Source organism: Platalea leucorodia (assembly GCF_965183815.1).
Source record: "Platalea leucorodia genome assembly, chromosome: 1".
Lineage (NCBI taxonomy): Eukaryota > Metazoa > Chordata > Aves > Pelecaniformes > Threskiornithidae > Platalea > Platalea leucorodia.
In genome coordinates, this window is record NC_138823.1 from 95,592,451 (window position 1) to 95,599,107 (window position 6,657).

Consider the following 6,657-nt stretch of genomic DNA (forward strand, 5'->3'; position numbering starts at 1 on the left):
CCTTGCCGTCAAGTGCACTCGTGTGCCCGGACAGGTAGGCTTCACTTCATGCCGTGCCTTCCAGTCTCCTCCTTCCCCACATCATCCCTTCTCTGAAGGCTTCCCTCTAACGTTACCTCTTCCGCAGGACTAACACCGGGAGGGAGCTCGCTGCGCTGCCCGCGTACGCCTCACGCGACACCCATCTCGCTGCCTGGGCTGGCTTCCACTTAGAGCCAACGCCGGCCCTGGTCGCTCAGCTCACTTCTATGCTACTGCGTCTTTGCAAGGGCCATCGTTAGAGCCAACAAGAATCACATCTTAAAAAAAAAAAAAAAAAAGTAAAAATGAAAATTAGAGACATCTTTTCTTTCAAAAAATCTAAATTACTTCTGAAAGCTATTACCTGCCTCAAAACCAGGCTTCCAAAAATCCTTACTCTGTAAATGTGAAACAATTACAAAATACTCAAACTACATTTATCACCAAGCTAGAAAAAAAGGCAAACGTAGATCATCCAGAACAGCAGCTAATCACCAGAATCAGAATTTACGTACAAATCTATCCTTTGACAGCAGTAACCTTTTCTTTAAACAAGGTTTATTTCTGTGCTCCTCAAATTAAGTGACCGACTAATCATGAATTCAAAAAGAAAAAAAGAAAAAAAAAAAGACAAGTACAGATTATTTCCCCCCTTCAGCATATGAAAAAATACCCACAGACTCCCTTAAACAAAAAGGCAGTATCAGAGAGAGTGAGAATGACTAATTCTCAGACCTTGAACAACAGTGTCCCGATACAACCAGGTGAGCTGTCTAACCACAGAAAGTACCTCCTCTCGGTAAGCAAGCTGGTTTCTTTTCCATACAAGGGTATTTTTGGTCTCCTTTTTCTCTGTACATCTAACACATTTAAAAATAGACTCTTTAATTAATGATCCTCTTACCCTAATTAAAAATAGATTAATTAAAAGCTATTTTGAAATAATTTTTAATAAATGTGCAAATTTAAGGTTTCTATCTAAGATACAGACCACATAAAAATGACAGAAATACAGCATCACTTTCAGTAGAAACACAAGTATAATGGTTCAACATTCCCGAGATGAACAGGCACAGATTACAGTTAAGCTCTCGTCAATTAGCAAGAAGTACTGCTAGGTCAGAACTGCTGATAAGAATAAATCTTTCTCCGAGAATGCCTCTCTCCTCTCCATAAAATGCTAATAAGATTAATACTGCTTATGTAAATTAGTGTTTCCTGCTTGCTGATTTGGATCTTGATTAAAATTCAATTACCCTGTCCACCACCTCACTCCAGCTCCCGGCTCCCCCTGCCTTTGGAGCTGATGACTTTCTTTTTAGCTCTCGTCTTCCTATTTCTATTAACTGCATTGGGAACACAGCAAGGATGGGGAGAACAACAGTGGAAGAAGCTTTGCAGGTAGCCTGGTGGCAACTGCTGTCTCTCCAAGTTTACTTGGAAGAACACCCACAGAGGTTTCACAGAACCCAAGCCGTACTCACGTCCCATCACACAAGGTGAAGGCACATCAGGTAAGGGGGTGATACGCAGAAGACTTCAGCCAGTCACCAACGTCTCTATTCCCTCGCTATCGTTTTCCACCTTGTAATCCTCTTACCCTTCTTCTGCACCCGTACTATCCCGCAGCGCAGCATGCCAACATCACCTGGCCACCTGCTTCTCCAGCCATCTGGCTTCTGCCTCCTGTGCCCCAGATGTTTTCCCAAGGATAATCAGTCCCTGCTCATCAGCAGGGGTTTCCTCCCAGCCCCAGGTGACTGACACCCAGGAGCTGAGCTTCCCAGACGCCTGTCCCAAGGTAAGCATCTGAGCACCACTGCCAAGCAGGCAGGACCTGGGACAAAAGGTCCCAAGGAGAAAGAGCCACCGGCAGCAGCTGCTTACACTTACTGCAATTGCTCTGCACTGATCAGCAGTTCACAGCAGCTCGTTCTGGGCGACACCATACCTCTGGAGAAAAAAGCATCAAAGCCCATCAAGCTATGGGTGGTAGCTGATGTTTGCAACAACTGATGTAAACTAGCCACCTAATCAAGACAAAATTGCCAATACACAGCAATTAACCTGCATTGTTTATCAGCAAGAGAGGCTCATCCTTGGATGTCAACAGTCACTGCTGATCATGACTCCTTGTGAATCCTACAGCCCCTGTACATGTATGCCATTTCCCAAGCTCGTCAATGCTCTTGACCTCGCTTCTGGAAGCACAACTAATCTCAAATCCATCTTTGCAGAGGAATAATCGTGATACCCCAAACCCAGCCCACCACCTCTTACCTCCCCAGGCAGTCAGCTCCTGCTGGCTAAGAGGCACCGGCTTGTTCCTGGCAGGCGCTTTGGCCTGCAGAGGTGAAACAGTATAAGCAAGTTATTTATCCACATGTTGTGCTTGGCCAAAGAAAGTCCTTGGTGGGCAGCGCGTGGTCAGGGAGGCTGTGCATTACATAGGCCTGATGTAAATGTTTTGTAGGACCAAGGAAGCTTAGGACCTGAAAGGACCTGAGAGTTCATGGAGTTTAGGCCTTGTTCTGCCAGATAATAGCATCGTACAATCCTGTTTATAAACTGCCTTATCTCTGTTTTAAAACAAATGAGAGGGTTTTTTGTCCGCACTACTCTGAAAGTTAGCTCCTTGCCTAGGATTATGAACTTTTTTCATAGTCAGCCTATATTTATTTATGGGTCATTCATACCAGGGCATTCCTGTGCCAGCATTGTCCTTTAGATGAAATACTCTTTTCCTCTCTGACAGTATTTAGAGGTAGCAGTAGCATCCTTTTTCGGCTTTTGTTCTGCTAGACTAAACAAGCCAACAGCTCCTATTCATTCATGAGCACCGTCCCACAAATCTTCTGCACAAGCCAGGCTGGCAAGCAAAAAAAAATCAATCATCCTCTCATCCATTCACACACAGCTGAGCAGCAAATGCATTTTAACACCTGTACATCTTAGTCACCTTATGCCCAATGTTAGATGCATCCCTAAAACAGGATTAGCATTTTATCTAAGACTATTTTGCAGATGTTTCCCTTTCCATTCATGTCACAGACAACTACTTCCCTTCTGTGGCCCTGACATGAAAAGATGACATTATGTATGCATTCAGTTGTTTGGGGTTTTTTTTAAGTGTGATTTGCTTACTGGCAACCAAAGCAATCTACCGCAAGTGACTGCCCTGCTTGATAGAGTCCAGAAATAGGTGATCTGCAAACCAAAGTCTGACCCACACACCTCTGTGCCACACTTTTTTCTCTTCTATACTACTCAACTAATATAGGAGTATCTGCAGGTGGGGAAAATGAGCCCTCAGAAGCAGCTTTTGAGCAGGAAAAGCTGAGCCTCCAGGTTTACTGTTTTAAGACCTGCATTGGCCATGTTGAGCTTTGCTGCCTTCTGTTGTTTAGAAATGTTTTAACTAAATCTTTTTCATCTTGTGAAAACGGCTTGTACACACTTCTTTGTGATTCTCGGTTTTAGGTGGAATAAAAATAACCTTTCAGGAGTCACCGTGGCCCTTGTAAAAATTGCTCTATTCTGTTCCATTCCTTCAAATGGAAATGTGGCCACATATTTGACTTACTGTACTGGTTTTGGCTGGGATGGAGTTCATTTTCTTCATAGTAGCTTCTACGGTGCTGTGTTTTGGATTTGTGCTGAAAACAGTGTTGATTGATAACACAGGGATGTTTTAGCTGTTGCTGAGCAGTGCTTACACTGCGTCAAGGCCCTTTCTGTTTCTCACCCCACCCCACCAGCGAGTGGGCTGGGGGTGCACAAGAGGTTGGGAGGGGACACAGCCGGGACAGCTGACCCCAACCAACCAAAGGGATATTCCACACCATATTATGTCACACTCATCAATAAAAGCTGGGGGAAAGAAGGAGAAGGCACGTTTGGCGTTACGGTGTTTGTCTTCCCAAGTCACTGTTACACATGAAGCAGCCCTGCTTTTCTGGAGGTGGCTGAACCCTGCCTGCCGATGGGAAGTAGTAAATGAATTGCTTATTTTGCTTTGCTTGTGCACACATCTTTTGCTTTACTTATTCAACTGTCTTTATCTCGACCTACGAGTTTTCTCACTTTTACCCTTCCAATTCTCTTCCCCATCCCACTGGGTGGGAGTGGGCGAGCGGCTGTGCAGGGCTCGGCTGCCTACCAGGGCTAAACCACAACGCTGATCCAAACCAAGATACTTTCTCCAACCTTTATCCTCTTTTTTTTTTTTGTCCTTGTTTGGGGAAATCTAAAACTATGTAAGTTTTTCCCTTCCAATCACATTCAAAGACTGCACTGAGACTCTTTGATTTAATGCTTGTTCATAATAATTGGCAGGCACTTGGAGCCAGTGTACAGCAATGGAGGGTACTATAGCGTAGCTGACTTCAAGACATCAGGAAAAACCTGGAAAATCAGGGCAGCTTCTACTGCACATTGTATGGTGTATCCAAAATAAAGGAAAAAAAGAGTTTTACTGTAGGCTACCAAACTCCACTGAGTGAGTATAGCGCTGCCATTTGTGTTAGTCCTGATTTTGGCCCCCGTGATTTACAGCAAACACTAGTTATTTTAGTGTGCCATTTGTATCTCAGGTGTATCACTTAACTTGCCATGTAAATGTAGTTTTCTCATTTACATTCCACTGTTAACTCTATCTATAATCCACCAAAAAAAAGACAAACTCATATGTACAATCTCCTAAGAGACTTCCAAAGCTCAGAATAGAGCAAGTTGTATTTTGACAGCTGTCCTTTGAATCCCAAACTATAACCCCTCAGGGGACGTAGCATTATGTAATTTTAGTGACAGCACAATTGTCATTCAGCTAGAAAGAAGGATATCATGATCTCAATGGAAAAGAAAAGCGATACTGCCATCTGTAAGCTTATAGCCCTTTTTCTTTGGTAATTTGTACCTCTCATGAAGGGTTGGGAGTGGAAATTACTACAAGCTGTTGAATAAAATGACATCATTTTGCCACCCACAAAACGTTATGAGTTTGACAGCCTAGAAAATGGCACAGCAGTAAGGAAAGAGCAATCTCATGGCAAGTGAGTGCTCTTCTTTTTGGAGGAAACATATGCTCATTGTGTCGGCCGACCACTATCTCTGTGGGACTCTGACCATCGTGGCCACAAACCCCAGTTTCAATAGTTGCTCTCTCCACTGGCTGGAGGAAAGGAATATATAATTGCTGGAAATGCTACGCGCTCCATGGTCCTCTGATTCTTATGGTTCAGTCGAATGAAACAGAATTTTGCTTTCAGGCAATTTACTCTCAATTGTAAGTCGCTATGCTGCAAAATTAATAAACAGGAAAATTCAGTTATGCAATTAGAAGTTGTTAGGAAGAATAGGATAATACAGATTGAAGATTTCATGGATCATAAAGAAAGAATTTCCTGTCTATTAATTCTGCAGCTGCTTTAATGTGTTCCTCTTAATGATGGAATACTGGAGGTTATTTTTTTCCATGGTTGAATTCTCTTCCATTACACTGCACACACCCTCTTAAGTAACCTGCAGCTGCTTTTATCTGCCAGTACGAACGCTGGCCCATTGTGATATTTGACACGTTACAGAGCCCCTGCGATTTCTCACCATACCCTAAATAAAACCAACCTGAAGTGCAAGAAACAGGGGCTGCAGGCATGAGCAGAATTTTAAAATGGCCTGAGATATCCAGAAGGTGAATGAAGATTAGGAAAAAAGGAAACCAAAAAACGCTTGTGTAGACAGAGTTACTCACTCATAACTTCTGGCCAACTCCACATGCTGTATAGCGAGAAAACTGGTTTTAATTATTTTTTAATCAGCACTTTCTCCCTGATCTGCCCTGTACCCTTCTGGTGGCTCATAACCAGCATACTCCAATATCCACCCAAAGAAAAGTTGGACTCTGATGTTGCTCTTTCGAAGCCAGCTGCAATTTAGAGGACCAATAAGAGCAATTTTTTTCCCTTCGTTTTTCTCTTCTGAACTGCGACACCACCTCTCTTTAAAAAAGAAGACCCAAAACTGTGGAGGACTGTAATTCTAACTGACAGTGCTGCCATTACTTAATGTTTGTTTTATACTTTCAGTATGTCACATAATCTGATTTGGATGTTTTGGAGCAGTAATGAACTTCTTTTTCCCTGTAACAGCTGATGTCAAATGCAGTATTTATGGTTTCACAGAAGCAAAGAGGAATGTTCGGAGATTCAAGAATAAAGCAAATAGCCACCCTTTTAAATAAGAGCTAGCTGACTGGGATTTGAACACAAATGCCTTTCTTATGCACTTCACTCCCTTCAAACTTGGCTCTTCTGTCCTGCAGTCTACAATTTTGCACTTCTGGTACAAGGACTTTTTTCTTTCCAGCTCTCACCAAGCCAACAGCTTCTTTCTTTATTTTTAGCTCTTCGTCTTACTGCTTTGTCTTACATCTTTATACCCATACTTCTCAGTGTTTCCCTTCTTTTGCTACGGAAGCATATTAATTAAGAAATTGCTGTATTACACTATCTGTTCTATCGATTATAAAGTTATTTCTCTAGATATCATGTGATAAATAAAATAAATTTTAAAAAATCATGTTAAATACTCATTGTGTTTCTATCTAAATCAGGCTAACATTCAACCCCCTTTCTATTT